The 17,689-nt window shown below is 42.7% G+C and overlaps 1 protein-coding gene across 12 annotated transcripts in view; it reads right to left on the bottom strand.

The window, feature by feature from the left end:
- Window positions 1–13,157, bottom strand: part of CALD1 (caldesmon 1) — a 199,530-nt gene extending 186,373 nt beyond the window's left edge. For 5 of the 12 annotated variants that reach the window (XM_069807764.1, XM_069807763.1, XM_069807772.1 and 2 more), the window contains exon 1: window positions 12,959–13,146. The gene's annotated coding sequence lies outside the window, so the exon portion shown is untranslated. Of the gene's footprint in view, window positions 1–12,958 lie in introns of all 12 variants that reach the window. The other 7 variants (XM_069807768.1, XM_069807767.1, XM_069807771.1 and 4 more) reach the window with 4 other exon arrangements.
- Between the last annotated feature and the right edge of the window lie 4,532 nt (window positions 13,158–17,689).

Below are 17,689 nucleotides of genomic sequence, written 5' to 3'. Positions count from 1 at the left end.
GAGAATACCTCCAGGAAATTATGAATAATAGAATTTCTTAAAAGCATCCAATACAATAAGTGTGGTACTAATACAGCTCCATGGATGTAGACCATCTTAGTATTCCCAGCAGCAGCAAGATTCCAGCAGCAGAAATCTGGTTCAGCATCTCTTACCCTGTACTTTTACTGATCAAAAATAAAACTGATCAAGGGTGGCCAGGGTACTTTGGACAGGTTTACCATAACACTCCATAATAGCCTTATACTTAACTAAACAGCAAAGGGGAAATTCAGCATATATTGAAAGGCATCACATCTCATGACATCCAAGTCACTAGACAACATCTATTTAGGTCCTCTTCTCATAGAAGAATGCTCAGCAGATTCGGTATCGGGCTTTTTTTTCCTCCTCTAACACCTCTAAATGTATTTAAACTGCTCTTAAATTTTAATCATTCTTCACGGGCAAAAATTCTCCTGCTTACTTATCTATTCCTTTGTGGTCAATACGGTAGTCCCAGGAGCTACGTGAAAAAAGGTAAGTAAATAGTAGGCCTACAAATATTATGCCCTGGGATAACAGCACAGTCTAGACCTGTGCATCTTGCTGTAGGAGACAGAAGTCCTGGTCTCTGCCCCTACCTCTTTCACTGACTTTCCACACGACCTCAGGCATTTTTGTCTCAGTGAAGGGACCTACAACATGCACAACATTTTTTAACATATACAGGTCAGGTTGAATTTGGCAAGCTCTGTTCAGCTAAAGACAGTATTAAAACAGGAATAGGAAGCGTTTTTTAGGACACAAGCATGCTGGAAGCAAGCAGGAGAAAACTTTTCTGTGTTGTATTCAAACGAGAGCTCTCCCACTGGAGTTTCTCTCAGCAGCACTTAATTTGCTTAGGAGGAAGATCCAGAGAGGACTAAAAATCTCATCACAAATCCTCTGAGCAATAGGGCCTCTACTGCATGCTAACCACTGTGAATCTGGCAAAGCATTGCAGCTAGCAGAAGTCATTTCTGTCTGATGGCAGAACAGCATCCTATGTGAAACAAGTTGATGATCTCAGACCGGTTCTGTAAGAATATGTTTCTGCATCACCACTGGGAATAATTAGCAGTTGTATCACCACAGGGACACTAGCTTCTGCTACACTTTTTCTGTGGACAATATAACTAGCTTTGGCTCAGATAGTGAACAGCAAGAACCCTATAATAGACTGAGAAGAGACTTGTAACCCCACTCCATAAGAACTCCCTTCTAAACAAGTGCATAGGGCCATTTAAAACATTCCCCATACTTTACTGCCTTCCCCCCCTCAATTTTGGCCTACAGATCAAGCTTAAATTACCATCATTCTGCTCTCCTTCAAGACTTCAAGTGAAAATGAAAGTTAATACTACATAACTTCATAGTCTTAAAATGTTTTCCCTCCATCACTGGGGGTGCACAGCATCACACTGCAAACGACATTACAATGAACCTTTACGCCATACGCCTGTAAACATCACCATTTCAAAGACGGAGCAAAGCAAAAAGCATCTGAAACCAGTGTTTACACTGGCGGGAAATCCTGCTAAAATCAAGGGAGCCGTGTTTAACTCTAAACCACAACATTTCAAAACTCACACCAAAGAGGCTGCAGACTCTGGTTCCAGATGTGCCTGTAACTCAGGTGCTGCTGTACAGGAGAACAGCAAGCCGAACCACCAAAACACAAGCAGCAAGAAACCAAAATGACAAAACCTCGCTCCTGGCCTTTCTTCACTCTTAATCAATACCTGTCACATCTTCAGCTGCATTTCCTCAAACCCAGAGCAACAGCAAAGCCCATCTCACTGTTGGGACTGTTGCTGTAGCACCCAAGCAACTTGCTTTCAAATAACACCTCTACTGGACTCCAAGAAGTTTTAACGCTCTTCTCCCTTTTGAGACCAGAGCTACACTTTCAATAGAGCACAGCCACCTTCCTACAATTTTGCAAGATTTAGCTAAGCTGAAGGCTGAGCTTGAAAGAGAATGTAATATTGCACAATTCTAAAGGGAGGTTTGACTCAAGAAACGTACGGTTCTTATTTCACTGCTTCCTTTGATAGTTTCAAGGCAGAATAATGGCACGTGTGGTGCTTTTGTCTGAGATGGCTTCACAATAGTCAACACAACTGCTCTTTTAATTTGATATGGTTGAAATTAAGCGGCAAAAAACCTGAAGCTCCCTACAAAACAGTCTTATTCTGCCATATTTCAAGGAAACATCAGAAAGCCAATGAGAAGGAAACTCAGCCCAGCACTTGGAAAAATTAGATACTTCTTTGGCCCTCCCTGGCACATTACCCCTACGGTTCATTTTAGATTTAGACAGGTGCTATTCAAAGCAGAATTTGGCCCCTTTCTCCCAGGCAGCCTGACACATTTACTGCAATGTGCAGATATGCCCATGTATTTTATATGTATGTAAAGCACATTCCCCAAACTAAAAGCCTCTCTCAGAGAGTCTCCCTAGGTCTCTATCTCATTTTGGCCTCATTTACTCCCTTGCAAATGAAAAGCAGTTCCATTGAAGTCAGTGAGGTAACACTTGTATTAAACTCGTGTGAGATCATGTCAGAGCCATGGTCCATAATAAAACCAGCTGCTGTTAACTCTTCTACAAGTTTCCATTCATTAGGGTTTTTTTGCTCGAATTCACATGAGCAATATCCATGGGCCAAGAAACACATTTTAGAATGATAGCTATTTCCCCTTGCTAAAAACTAGAAAGTGCAGCAAACTATCCCAATCCTCACTGAAAAACTACAACTTATTGTATTTTGTTAATAAACAGAAGTGTTTATGGACAAAACACGTGTGAATATACTTTAGGGAATCATCCTGCACTGCCTAGAGGAAAGGGACAAGATGACCTAATAGGTCTTTCGCAGGTTTTCATTTTTAGTTTTGGATTTGGGGGGGGGGGGGGCCTATAGCTTCTGGTATTTAATTCTAAATCAGGGAAAAACCTTGAATGTAAATATTTAAATTCAGCCTCAGTGACCTGTAAGCACTGAACCAAGATTGATGAAACCGATTCTATGCCTGCTAATGCCAACAGCCTTTCCATCAGTGACTTTCCATTGCCTTGAAGGGTCACAGGAGAGACAGAAATAACGTACTCTGATTATAATGTTTTTTCCAGTTAATCACACCAGTCTCCAGGCTTTCAGAACTGTATAACTGTATTCTATCATATAAGAGAGATTCATAGTCTGTCACCACTTCAATCTGTTCATTTATAATGAAACATATTTCCTACACATATAGTAAATTCCTTTCATTTTTTACTAAGATGAACTGATCTTTATCAGATACGCTGATACAGAAGGCAAACACAGCATTATTCCCTCCCTTCTTGTTAATATTAAGTTTGCTATATATTGATTCCAAGAAAGGAGTTCACATCTATTACACAAGGTAGTGAACAGAAAGAAAAAATGCTGCTTATTTTGGAAAAACAATTGGGTGGTTAGAGCAGATGGCCCAAGAATGACAAACTTTTTGGTTTGACAAGTAAAGCAGCAAACGTTTTTACTGAGCATAGAGGTCCTTTATTAGACAATGGACTGAAGCTTTAAGGCAGTTCACAAGCAGCACAATAGGGAAGGGTGTTGTTCTAAAAAACTTTAATGGAAATCAAAACTTATCTTGTAAAATGATGACTTTGACAGCCTTTACTGAAGGACCCCAACAAACAGAGGGAAGGGGAGCTCCCAGTTGTGGCCTGTGTGGAGCAGCAGAGCTGAACATCACGAACTTCTGCAAAACCTCTCTACAGGTAGCCAGGAGGAGGTTGCACAAACACTAAGCTTGGCCACAAAATCACTTAGAGGAGGGAAAAGCAGGGGAAAAATTACTCCAAAGCATGCATAATTTACACTTTCCTCTTTTAAGAGGAAAAAGAAAAACAAAGCAGTCTCACATCTTCCATGTGGGCTCAGGAAGATCAAAGATAGCAAAAATAGAAGAAATAAAAAGTTTTTTCAACCATGCAATAATATTTATTGCATTCAATGTGCTTATTATTCAAGGACTTTTTCCAGAGGTTCCAGATACCACTTAAGAAGCTGATATAATGCAAGGTTTCTCACAAACCAAATCCTGAATGAAAAAATATGAAGGAGATTAGATATCTAGTTATTTTGGTGTCCAAATTCGCTATCCCTGATCCTTCCAAGAGCTGGAAAACAGAAGTATTCACATGTGTTACTATTGCATTACCCAGCTGTCACAACCTGACAGTGCTGCTTTCGGCCACATTAGGGTCCCGCAGTGGGCATGTCTTAGCATGACTTCATGGTAATAGTCAAATGATATGTCCTCAGAAGTACTGCTGTCCACAAGTGAAAAGCAGCAACATCTCAAACGCAACCTAATTTACACCCTCCCTCTCTGACTTAAAAGATCTGGACCTTTCAGATGCAGTTAAGGGAACCAGTTTCACCTTTAGCAGAATAATAATTAAGGAAACCCAAACCCACCTCTTCTCACTGAAGAGAGGTATCGGACATAAAGGACTACCCAAACAGAAAGGTCAGTTTTCCCTAACACTGGAAACAGAAGCAGTGCCATGTGTCAAAAAGCAATTTTCTGGTATTGAGAAGCCAAACCACTTGAAGGCTGCCAGTCTAGCTAACCTAAACCGCCACGTAAATTTGTTATCACCCCATGGCAGGTCACCCGCAAGAAACTCTACTTTCTTGACATGGACAAAAATTACACTTGTTGAAAATTGTGAAGGCACCAAGACATATATGAAAATAGAAGCTGAACCACACCTCTGTCACAGAGCTGTGGTCCTTTCTGGGAGGCACAACAGCATTTTGGAGGAGCAGAAGACTGGCTTCAAATCCCACCAACCTGTCCTGGGGCTGACTACAACATCCAGTTTAACTGTCTCAGCTTAAGTGGCCTCAAAACATGAGTAACTGGATGGTGTGCAACGAGGCACGTAGTCTGGGAGATCAGACTGATCAATCAGCCCTTCTGGCCACAGAGATGTGGGTTTTCATCAAAATTACACAGGGGTAAGATCCCAGACATAATCTCTAAATCTACCAATATGACACAAGCAGCATATTTCTAAGGTACTCAATGTAACACAAACGAACAATAAAAACTCTAGAAATTCTCCAGCAAGCAAAGAACCTTATGTAGCTCCATTGCTTCAGTCACTTAACTACCTTTCTCCTTATGAAACAAAACACAACTAGACCAACTACTTTATTCCCATGATTTTGATGGCAGACTGATCCCTAAACAAAATAAACTGAAAAGCAAGAATGTAAACACAACTGTGCTCCAATGACTTCACATCTTAATGTCATCTGTGTAGGGTTTCACTGCAGAAACTGATGTGGTGGAAGGAAAATCTCTGACGGGTGTGTGGAGCACTAGGGACCCCTTCTGCAACTCTCATCCAAAGCATGTTGCTCCCTTCCCCCCCCAAATTCATCCCTATTCATACACACACACACATTTCCTATTTGCTTCACTCCTGTGGTCCCATCACACTCTCTGAAATACTGGCATTTAATTATTGCTTTTGCTAAAGCTAGCGCTTTATACCTGGTGAGGATAAGATTTTGTCTGCTAATCCCAGCCTTCAGTCATATAAATCTACAATATATGCACTAAAGACAGAGGAGCTACATTTATATATATACTGGTATAGGAAATGTCTTTTTCTTGTTTGGGTTATATAGGGGGAAGGAGAGGAAATAGGCTGGTGTGTCTGGTTTTATGGGGGAGGGTTAAGTGGCAAACCAAACTAACTGCAGTTTACAGGGCTCTAAATAAAGGAACAACAACAAAAAAATAGTTACAGAGCTTTTAATAACACACAGTGGAGAAAACTGCAAACAAACTGCAAGCAAAAGTTGCTGCTTTTCATTTTTATTGTCATAAGGCATTGCTCCTTGATTGCATACTGTGTCCAGTGAATAAGCCATTTACTATTGTGGTTGGAGTGAATGAAGCTCAGACCTTTCCCATATATGGCAGGGCCTTTTAATCACCAGGGAGCAAACAAGCAGTGGAATTTTACTGGCTTTCTGGGTTTGCAGTGCCCTCTCTTGTATGAAATATCATTTCCCCGTGCATGCTTGTTACTGGGATTTTGACCCAATTTCCTGCTGCCGTTGTCCTTCAGGGGATGTGTAGAAAGCCAAACAAAAAGGACCGACTTCTGATAGCAAGCAGCCCACTATGAATTCTGAGTAACTCAAGGAAATCAAACAGATTTGCACTAAGATAACTGAGATCAGACCTAATTTTTTTTTTTTTTTTTTAAAACAATACAGTTTACATCACTGTACAGCTGCTGAAAGCAAGATCAGATTCAGGCCAGCTGATGCCCAGGTTAAAACTTCTCCCTCATTTTCACCAATGCAGCAGAAAACAGACAATTGATGTTTTAAGTTACTGGGATAGCGGCAGGGAAATTCTCGGCTGGCCTGCTTTAATCAGTGTAATATACATTAGCCCCAGAAACGTTTGGCTCAGTATCATCTGGATTGCCTAAACACTCTTATTCATATTTACAGCAATTAAAATGCTGCACTTCAGTCTTTATAATCCAAGTTTTGTTTGAAGTGGCAAAGCAACAGCTGTGGCTTATCAGACATCTGAATTAAACTCCTCATTTTCATAGCAGGGGTGTGGCTCTGTGTATGGGGCTAAGCTGTTCCCCAAAGCCATACAAAGCAAACTCACTCCTCTCTGAGGACCCAAGGGTGCAGCACTCCAAAGCCTCCCATGAAGGATGCTGACTGGGAGCATCCTCCAGCACCAGCAGGCTAAGCTATGCAGGTAAATGAGAGCTGACCAAACTCTCCCCCAGATCTCGGAGCTAACCCAGCCTGCTCCCATTTCCCAACATTGTAGCCAAGCTCTAGGAATTTCTTTTCCAAACCTACAAGCTTTAACTAGGCCAGAGCAAAGCCAAATTCTCCCCTGGCTCAGTGGCTTTTGAAATTGCTGAGAGAAAGTACGTTATCACTAGGTCATTAGGAAGATGCAGACAGAAAGTCCTTAGCCTATGCTCCATCTCAGCTGATCCCACAAGACCGAGCAGAAGTTTTCCTCTGTACAACAGCTTGTATTAGAAAGTGATGATCTGGGCTACCACAGGAGCACTGCCATGTCCTCTGAAACAGTGAAGAATTAGAAAAGGTCCTGCCTTTGCTTCTGGGATGAGAGAGAGATTTTACCAGGGTGAACACTGTGGCAAAAAAAAAAAAAAAAAAAAAAGAGGAAGGGAGGAGGACCATTTCACTATTAGAGCGCTCACTGTCAAAGAAAAGAATGAAGTGGGAAAAGGGTAGTAACATGCCCTGTGGCAGTCAGAAAGACAACGGGAACATCAAAGCCTTGCAAATAAGAAACAAACAAGGGCCTGATCACAGACTCCTTCACTTGAGCAGAGCTCCCTTTGAAGATGACTGGAATCCAACTGGCACGAGCCTGCAGGACTGAACCTTGACTTCTGAAGGAGCACAGGAACCACTGCTCCTGCACTCGCTCTGTGAGGGTTCATCCAGCCCCACAGAGCTTCTCCCTAGCCAGAGCCAGCTGCTTCGGAGAAGGACATAAAACAAGCTGCCAACAAATCTCAGGACCTTTGTTTACAGCGCTGTCATAGGTTCAGGCTCCCTTAGCAGTTTGATGAATCGTGAATGCTAGTTCTCTCTCACCCCAAGTTATTTAACTTGTAAAAGTGCACACAGTGATTTCCATGCCCCTTAGATTTCCACATACTTGAAGGAAAATTGGGAAGGTCCGTGCAGGTGGAGAGGGGTGTGCATGCACAACATGCACGTACAAGTACATCTATGTGCAATGAAATTGTCTTCCTGCATTTAGCAATACCACCCCTTTTCATATTTGTTGGCCTACAGAGTTACTGTTCTGAATAGATCCAAAACCAGAGCATTTACAGCAAAACTTTATCTCCACAAATCTATTTATAACCCTTCTATGAGATAAATTCCAAAGATATTTTTTGCCATTTAAGGACATAAACCAGAAAATGTGCAAACGGGTGGGTTCCACTTTGCTTCACACCCTCCACAGCAAGTCTCGAGGGAAATGCTCTTTATTTGTATTCTGTACACAAGAGGGTGTGGAAACATGTAATGTTGTTTCCATCGCCTGAAATCTTTCCCTAATATTTTCCCCACTGCAGCCTGGCCTGGCCCCAGGAGTTACAATTTCAAATGCTCTCATCAACATGAAACTGGACAAGCAGATAAGGTTCAGCAGCTCGCTTAGTAGTTTCTCTTGCGAGCTTAGGAAACTATGGCGGGTCTGTAAGCAAAAGCTGTCATCCCGCGGTTTTGGTACACGCATGAAAACTTCGCAGGAAGACTCTGTCTCAGATGCAGCAAGCACCCAAGGAATTCCCTCCAGACGTGGCAGAGTAGTGTCACTACTGAGCCTGGCCCACTTTGCATCTCATTCACTGGGCTTCAGCAGTTTTATACCCACTATCTAGAAGAATTTACTTTCTAGTAGAATACATATCTGTGTGAACAAACAAACAAAAAAGTGTATGTTCTTGCTGGGAAATCAGTCAAAAATAAGGTTTTGGCCAGTGCTTAAACTTGGCATTTTGGTATTACAAATTCTTCATGAACACTAATGAATTAAGCCCAGCAGCCCCACGGGCTAAATACAAAAAGGCACAGATTATCCTTTACTTGAAGATACAGAAACAGACACACAGCATTAAGTGACTCACTAGGTATTTATGACCACAGGAAAAAATTCAAAGGAGAAATTACTCCAGTGGCTTAAGATATGGTTGCCTCTTTCCTTTCTCTCTTCCCCCTGCTTCCTCAGTTATTTGCTCCTACCCCCACTGCAAGCCAGCGGGACAGACCCTGCAAACACTTCTTCCTGGCTTCAACCCAAAGTCCCATAAACACTGCTATCGGCAGGATCTTCTGATCAGGAGGTGCCCCTATGCTTCATGGACAGTTTTCCTCTCTCAAGGGGCAGATACAAGGGGCAGGGAGGGGGAAGAGGCATCAGTTAGCAGCGGTGGTTGCTGACCATAGACAGAAGAGGTGGGTACCGCAGCTCAGAGCCCACCTGCCTCACCGCCGGGTAGCCCAGCAAGGCTGGTCATGGCTGTAGCTGGATGCACAGCAGTTGCTGCAAGACAAAGCAGTAGCCAGGAGGTTTGCAACTGAGACAGTCCAAGACGACTGCATTCCTCGCAGGGACAGCTAGTGATGCTCAGGAAAAGGGACACAATAGGGACCGTGCTGCTAACGCTGGTATCTGCTTGGCAGCCAGGCTGCCAGCCCCACACCATTTACCAGCACTAAGCACAGTTCCAAAGAAAAAAAAAAAACCACACGAAAAGCAGCACTTTCTTACGCAGGATGTAAACCATGCAGCTAACATACCAGGGCTGGCAGCTAAATAACGGTGTTACATGCCCTAACCTTTTTGGTTAATCAAGTCTGTTCCAAGAAAAGTAGGAGCAAGCTCCCCTGGGGGTGGGAGGGATCCCAAATTACAATGTACTGAGCATCCTTCCCCACTGGGCTAGCTGAACTGTACAAGAGCATCAGGAAAGGCCAAAAGAAATTGTTACATAGTTCATCTGTCCCATGACCTCAGTGTTTCATCCAGAAAGGTCATACCTAATCTGATCCTCAAATGCCTTTGAGTCAAATTTCAGCCTTAGCCAAATCCTTGACAAAGCATTTGGAGGCGTGCAACAGCTACAGCTTCCCAGCAAACGCCAGCACCAAGAGAGTAAGTGCTAGCATGTAGGTAGGTGCCTTGTTTCCAGTACAGATGCCCCCAAAAGCCATTCTCACCAGGTCACGGGGCTTTAAACCACCCAGGAGCTACGAACAAAACCAGCACGCTGGCCTCTGCACATGCACATTTCTGAAGGTGAGAGCTCTAGTAAGGAAGCAGCTTTCTTGTTACAAGCTGCCAGGGGGTAGTTACTAAGAAAAGACAATTTTTAAAGAATGAAAACTTGCTTTGAAGATAGACTCCCACTCTTTGCATTCACAGGCCTGTCTGCCTCAGGCTTTGTACACCTGGAGCCCAATCCTGCAAACTCCCCATAAAGCTCCTCTCAAAGGCAACGAAAGGTTCACAGGATTGTGCTTGCCATTCTGCCCTGTTACCTTTTTTGGTGCTTTCTCTGATACTCGGAAGAGTCCAGACAAGCACTGCAGATGGACAGCTAATGCCGCTGTCTTGGTCCTCTCTTTCTTAGGCATATATGGTTTCCTGTCCCTCTTTGTTCACACTCAGCAATCAAATGCACCAAGTTGTACCCTTGGCAGATAGGGGTTAACAACTGCACCAATCTTTAATACAAATTATAACTCAGGCAGCCAAGAGAATAGGACTCATGTAAGCAACCAGCGAGAAAGAATATTTTAAACAGTCCCAGGGGATTCAAGTGCTATTTGTCCTGCAGGAGGGAAGACCTGCAGGCTCCCACTTCTCTGCAATGAAAAAAATCACCCCCATAGGCAGGGCCACTCCAGCTGCACACAAGGAAGGGTGAAACAAGTAAGACTTCTTGACAGACCTTCCCTGTCGTCTTTCTCTTCATATGACAGAAGCTACCTCCCAGCAGGCAGCCAGCAAAAAAAGCCTTGCTCTATTTTTCTAGTCGCACCATCTGGAATCAGTAGCACTGTGCCCTAACCCCATGTGGGTCCAGACGGATGCTGACCACCATGCCTCCATGCCACATGTGGGCCCATGAATGAGACTTTGAGGAATAAGAAATCTTCCCATGTTAATGCACTTTAATTTTCCCTCTAATGTCAGCCAGAGGAACTTACAGCCCCCCTTTCCTTTCAAATCACCTAGCTTTCAGTGTCACTATTGCATTGTGTATCAGTGTTGGACAAGAAATAGAAGCACAAGGGAAGTTACTCTTTTCTCAGGCTGCTCCGTGTCAGAATAATGCTGTGAGCGTAAGAAGTAACAATTGTGGAAAATCCTTTATTCTCCTAATACATGCTTACATCATTCACTGTCAAAGCGTATTCAGAGTACACAGGACTCCCCTTGCATCAGATCCTGCATCTGTTAATGATGGTATTGATTTCACCAAGACTAATCCTGTGAATGAAGGCTGTGGAATTGATCCTCTTGTCATTACATGCTGCAACAAAGAGGAGTTTTCAGGAAATACAAGTTATTTCAATTTAGTCTCTTGTTCACAGGCATCTTATCTGGTCTTTCTCCCCTGCCATCATAATTTAGATATTACATTAACGTGTGCAGGTTTTATTGACTAAGATACCTGCCTAGCAGAAAGGCATCTGCCAAAGAAAGACAGACCTGTACTTTCTTCAAATATGTTGAGAATAGTTCAGACCCTCTTTACCTTAAAAGCAACTTAAAGCAAATGGACCACTTACTTGAAGTATCACTCTATTTGTCATTTATGTTAAAACAGTACATTTCATTGGTTTTGGTGTATGTAGTTTTAGGACCCCATCCTGTCTCTCCATGGCAGGAGAAAAAAAAGGTATGAAACTTGTACACTCACACAGAACCTACTGCTACGTTTAGTGAGACAGAGAAAGAATAGATGCAAGTCCCAGGGTTCTTTGATAGCAAACCATACAAGCACAATCATTCACAGTATAGTACCTAAAATAGACAAATTATAATAAATACACAGTTCTCACAAAAGAAACACTCTGCCTCCTTATTTTCTTTGAGCTGCTGCCAAAGAGGGAATGTGTTATTTTCAGAAATAATTCTCCTGTATGCCTTTTAGCAAGAGAAGCCTTCTCAGCTAGGCAAAATTGCATAAAAGCTGCGTACTCTGAAAATAAGTACTCCTCTGAAAATAAATACTCCACAAAAAGTCATTTTAAAACAGTTATCTCGCCCATTCTGCCAAACAATATATACGAGAAAAATCAATTCTGTTGCTGCAGGTCTCGCCGGAGGTTACTAGTTTGGCCAAAGTCTGCTGCTCCCAAGTATCCATCTGCAGCTAACTTCATCCCTCCCTTCGTTTTCCCAGCTCTTTCTCTGAGAAATTCCCTACTATGCAGAATATCGTGCTATCAGCAGCCAGCCTTGCACAATGCTTTCAATCTGTCCGAGCATGTCAAAGGAGCTGGGAAGGAAAGCCTGCTCGCTGGCTCTCCCCAGCAGCGCTCTGACTGACACAAATACAGACCCAGACTTTTAAGAGCTCCGGTCCCACCCAAGTGCATTTTTTTCTCCCCCTTTTAACAGGAAAGACAACTTCACAAGAAACATTCTGGCAATATGCTGCTGCGCATGTTGAAGGCTGAAGACAAAAACGGATGCCATCTATTGTCAACAATACTTCTATGAAAGGCTGCCATGACGGACATCTGCTTCAGCAAGTATCAGATCAGTTACATTAACCAGAGCTTTACTGTAGCTGTATCAGTTACGCCGGGAGACTGCCTTAGCAGTCAGGCTGCTCTGAAAGCCCAGGTATTAAGTTGCAAAATTAAAAGCAATTCACCAGCCGTTACCATGCTAAAAACTTTTTCATTGCAATTCCTTTTTCAAAAAAGAAAAAAAAAAACAACAAAAAACCCCAACAAACAACCACACAGGTTATTGCTCCCCTAACAAGCCTGCTGCAGGATCTCAAATGAAATAGGACCAGCACAGACCCTGCTCTGCACCCAAAGCCTTGCCCCCACACCTCCTTTTTAGGGTCCACTGGGGTGGGCAACCATGCAGCCCCTCCACCCGCCCGGCACAGACATCCCCCTTAGTTCACCACAAACATCTGGAAAGGGGGGCACAGAGAGAGGAAGGGAGGAAAAATAGCATCCGACACTTTCGCACTATTTCCACAGCTCGTTAGATTTCGCATGCTGCTTAATCTCTAGCCGTAACGCAAATGCAGTCAGACCAGCTCACTCCCGAACAAATACATATCTTAAGCCCTTACCTCTGGCTGAAAAGTTTTCAACTAGTAGGAAGGAAATGAATAACTGGCTGCTTGGGCAGGAGCACAGCAAGAAAGGCACACCAGCAGCCTCACACACAGCCCTATTCAATAAAACTACAGCTTTTCCTTGGCCCCTCCCAAAAGTCAATGCTAAGTGAATACATATCCCTTATGTTTACAATTGGCAGGCAGCGGTATGCATTGTCCTCAATTTATTCTAATAGGCAGCCAATGACTACGCACAAGCCAAGGTGGGTTCAGCCTGCCTGCAGAGATGCCTGTCATTCCCTAGGCATGCTCAGGAAGCCACTCATCAGAAAACCAAGACCTAAAAAGCTCCGAAAATTCATGCAAGCTGCCAAAACTGTCTTGCTACATGCCCTTTTTTGGTTATCCTTAGCAGGGCCTCTGAAAGTAAATCCTCTGTCAGGAACAATCATAAGAAATGTTAATCTTGGAGAAGGAGGCTGTCTTGTTAAACACAAATGGAGCTTAAAAAAGGAAATACACTGAATGGAATGGGACGCAGTAAACATATTTACTTTTTGCACCAGTTAAAAAAAAAATCAAATAAATAATTTCACCACAGCTAAACTTCATTGTATTTTTTTTAACGAGGACCACATGTAAAAGGGAACAGAAACGCTGTGCTGTGCAAGCTTGATTCTGCAGAAAGAGACAGACACCAGTGGGATAGGCACATGAAAGATGAGTTGGCAGGCTTTGCAGCCCGTTTCCATTTCAAATAGTACAACAGAAGTTACATATAGAATATCTGTGTTCTGAAAAATAACTTTTAAAGGTATTCAAAACTTTGATGATGATCCTTAGCAAGTTGAACTAGTCGGATACACAGGTTTAGTTTATAGGTATACAACTATTTATCTAGACATTAAAACTGGTTCATTTACAGTGAGGGTAGCCCTACATCTACATAGTATGACCAATACTTTTCACTGTCTTTGAATACCATAGATAAAAGTAAACTTAGATTAATTTTTATCTTTTGTTTGTTTTGCTTTAGTGATCACATGCTATTGATAACTTTCCAAATTATGCGGGCATTTTAAAAAATAAAAGAACAGATGCAGACTGGTGCCAGAAACAAATGAGTTACATAAACTAATTAAGAAAGTGTGAAAATATATATGAAAATTATTGCCTGGGAAAACAGCACAGTACATAGGTCCTAACATGTGCATGTACCAGCCACTAAGCAAGGCTGCAGGAGAACTGCTGACTGCTCTAAGAGGACAGGATTCCAGACCAGGAGATATTCTGCAGATTCATATTTGACAATAATATACACAAAACCAGTTAGGGGGAAAATATGTGTAAGATGACTTAGCAGCTGAACGGGCTAAACTATTTTAATGCCTTTCTGGGTCTTTTTTTTGGCCACTGGGCCCCACAGATTTAGTCACATGTGTAGTGCAAGAAGGATGCAGTCCACAGACAGTAAACTTATCTTTATAGCATTAAAAAAAGAGAGCTAAATCTATGCAGATTTACAGCAAGCAATCATAATTATTCTAGTATCATTTTAAATTTCACAGCTTATTAGATGAAGTAAAAAGTGGTGTTTGTTTTTGGAAGGCACCTTCTTTTTCTTCATTTTAACAACCCTTTGGAAACTTCCTCTGATGCCAGACATCTCCCATCACGTGGCTGTGATGGTTTTAAATATTAAAAGTAATACATACAGCACATGTAACTTTGTTTTGCAGGTTTTACTAGACAAGGGAGAACAAAATCCTTGTTCTCAGTCATTCCATTAACTATAGAAATTATTAGCCTATGTATCAGTGACCAAATAAAAAGACGTAATGACATTATTTAGGACGAAATTACAAATCTCTACTGGATCTTACCATCCCCTAGATTTTCAGAACATAAAATATTGAAGAATCCCAGCTGAGAAGTAAATGGGATTAAGGGATGCTGACGGTCAGAACAGAAAACTGAATGTTAGAAGTACCCTCAGGTTATCATTCCAGCATAGCCATCAACCCCTGCAATCTCAGTGTCCACTGCAACAGGGAGCTAGCAAGTATACACTACCTAAAGCCAAAAACAACTGTTTGTCTGGGGTTTTTTGAGAGAGACTTGCCATGAGTTTGATGCTCACTTGTCAAAGCATCCCAAACTCTTTGTGTTCCAAGTCACTTTTCCATTAAAATGCTGCAGAAAAGACCGATTTTGCTTTGGGGAAATGACATCATGAAAAGTAAAGTTCGCATCCTTCTTACTGAGCTGAATTTCACTTGGAGAAACTTTTCAATTCTACGACTTGAAACTTCAAAGCCAACAAACTGGCACAGATACCATAGTTTTCCTGGAGGTATTACTGGAAACCTGAGCTATGAAAAATGCAGAGTTAAATTCTAGTGGGTGCCCCTTTGACTTCTATGACTAGGAGACACCTGTAAATGCCTGCTGTAAACACGCAGTTATAATATGCCTATATCCACAAGTGTAGGAATTTAAAGAACTATCACGGTGGTCCTTGCCCTCATCACCAGGGTTGCCACTCTAGCCACACCTTCCTATCCCCTTTACTTTAACAATCAGACACTCTTTGTATCATAGCACAGAGCTAAAATCCTTTTTGGGAGCTGAATAACCCAACTCCTGTTTTATGATTGCACATGTAAGACAGAAAAAACAGTACACGCAGAAATTAAACCCCCAAACCAAGCACAATTTTAATATCAATACTTTATCATGGTAAGTAAGGGCCCTGCAAGTGCTCATTGCTAAGCTCTTGAGCTCAATAACTCAGGGCAAGGGTGGGACTTCTTGCGATAAGAGCCAAAGTGCTTGTACGTGCTAGACACTTAGTGCATTCTTGGAGACCTAAGCCTGCAGTCACTCCCTCAGAAGAATCATGTTAGAAGCACCTGGAAATCTCTGTCGAGACTGTGGCTCTCACAGGTTTATCAATTTTTCCTACAAAATTTACAGTCTAAAGCTGAGGTAAGTCTGTGGTCTAGAAAGTACACTATAAATCATCCCCTGGGAAGCAGGTCTGGTTGCTGCATACAGCTACTCTGAAGAACTTCCATTTTGGCACTGCAAAGCCCTCAAGACTCAGCAGGCAGCAGTAGCCAAAGGGGCCATTTGGATTATTGCTGTTCCAGTCCTCCGAGTGCCTTATTCCCAAAGCAGCTATGACAGTAGAGCTGTGCTCCCTGCCTGGAAAAAGTCTTTGGGGTATTTGGGGAGGGATAATCTTCTGCTTTTCAAAATGAAGACGCTTTTTGTTATTGAGCTTCCCGGAATTATTTTTCTTCTCTTTCATTGTGCACGTGGCCATTACTGAGTAGCACTGAGTCTCCCACCACTGTCACTGCAACATCTTCAGCTGCTGTTTCAGAAACAAAGAGGAAATATGTTTACCACCACTGCACGTTCCCACAATACAGCAAGATGCATGTACAGCATCAAACACACCATGGGGAAGGCCATTCTTTCCATGTGTACCCAATCAATTTGGCCATTGCCTCACACCCCCAAAATCTAATTTTTTGGTGGTCTCCACAGCTAACAGTGGGTCAAACAGTCCTAGTGTTTACAGCATAGAGATCTTTAGAAAGGAGCTTCTGTCCTGCTCTGTGCTTAGCTTGGGAGACCAAAGCTCTGCTTAGGAGAATCGCAGTAGCGAGCTCTATGCTAGGAGTAACCGACCCTGTTCCCTAATGCAGAGACAGACACAAAGAGGAAGGCTTCCTCCTGCACCAGGGTAATGAAGATGTGTCATTCAGGCCTGCTGACAAAAAAAAAAAAGCAGTCTTTATTTCCAATCCTGGTACTGGTAACAAAGGTGTGACAGGCTGGAGTGCTGGCGTGAGTCACAGATACAGAAGATTATAATGCTGTCAGCAGCAAGGGTCAGCATCCATTGAGTCCTGGCAACCACAGCTACAGCTGAACATCGCTCTCGCTCTAGCAAATGCCCTCGGACCCGACCAGTAACGCTTTTAACTCTCACGTTTAGGTTCCCTTCGCAGCACTCTTCAAGAGCTATACAGTACAACTGTTTATTGTAAATAGAAGTTTGCCATTCTTTGCCTCTGAGCAGGACAGGGAGGGAAGGAAGTTTTAACACTGCCAAATACAAAATACTTCCCTGGAGGGTCATGTGGATGCATATGGCAGGGGCAGAGCCTCGGTCTTACCCTGTAAACCCTCTAGGGAGTCTAAAGGAAGTATCAAAAGACTACATCTTGACATGAGAGGTAGGACTCCCTTCCCTAGCACCATTAAGCAAACCTCTCCCGCTCCTCATCTATGTATACTGGCATATTCAACAGTGTTGAATATCTCCAAACACCCCTGAAATACCAGTCACAACTGCATCATTCTTCACTTTCAGCCTCTCCAGAATATAAGTGCTCTCTAAATGGAACATCATGACCAAGGATGAGGGGAACTGTTCTGAGATTACACAAGATGTCCAGGCTAACAAGATCTTGCAGGGAGTCCTGTTGTGTATACCAGGGTAGGCAAGACCTGCATTGCTTGTGTGAACAGGAATGAGGACTAAGCCTCCATTGGCACCCAAAGGACACAACTGCCCTAGGAACTGGGTCGGATGAGAAGCATACCCAGAGAAAGGTCAGCACTAGGAACAGTTGACGAGATGGGACACCAACTTACATGTACATTCTCTGCCCTCTGTACCCTGGTCAGAGGCAGGACAATAGATAGGGGCACCCTCTCCAGCAGATT

Source organism: Haliaeetus albicilla, chromosome 19 (assembly GCF_947461875.1).
Source record: "Haliaeetus albicilla chromosome 19, bHalAlb1.1, whole genome shotgun sequence".
Classification (NCBI taxonomy): domain Eukaryota; kingdom Metazoa; phylum Chordata; class Aves; order Accipitriformes; family Accipitridae; genus Haliaeetus; species Haliaeetus albicilla.
Note: the sequence above shows the minus strand (reverse complement) of the source record. Positions and strands in the feature narration are given on the sequence as shown.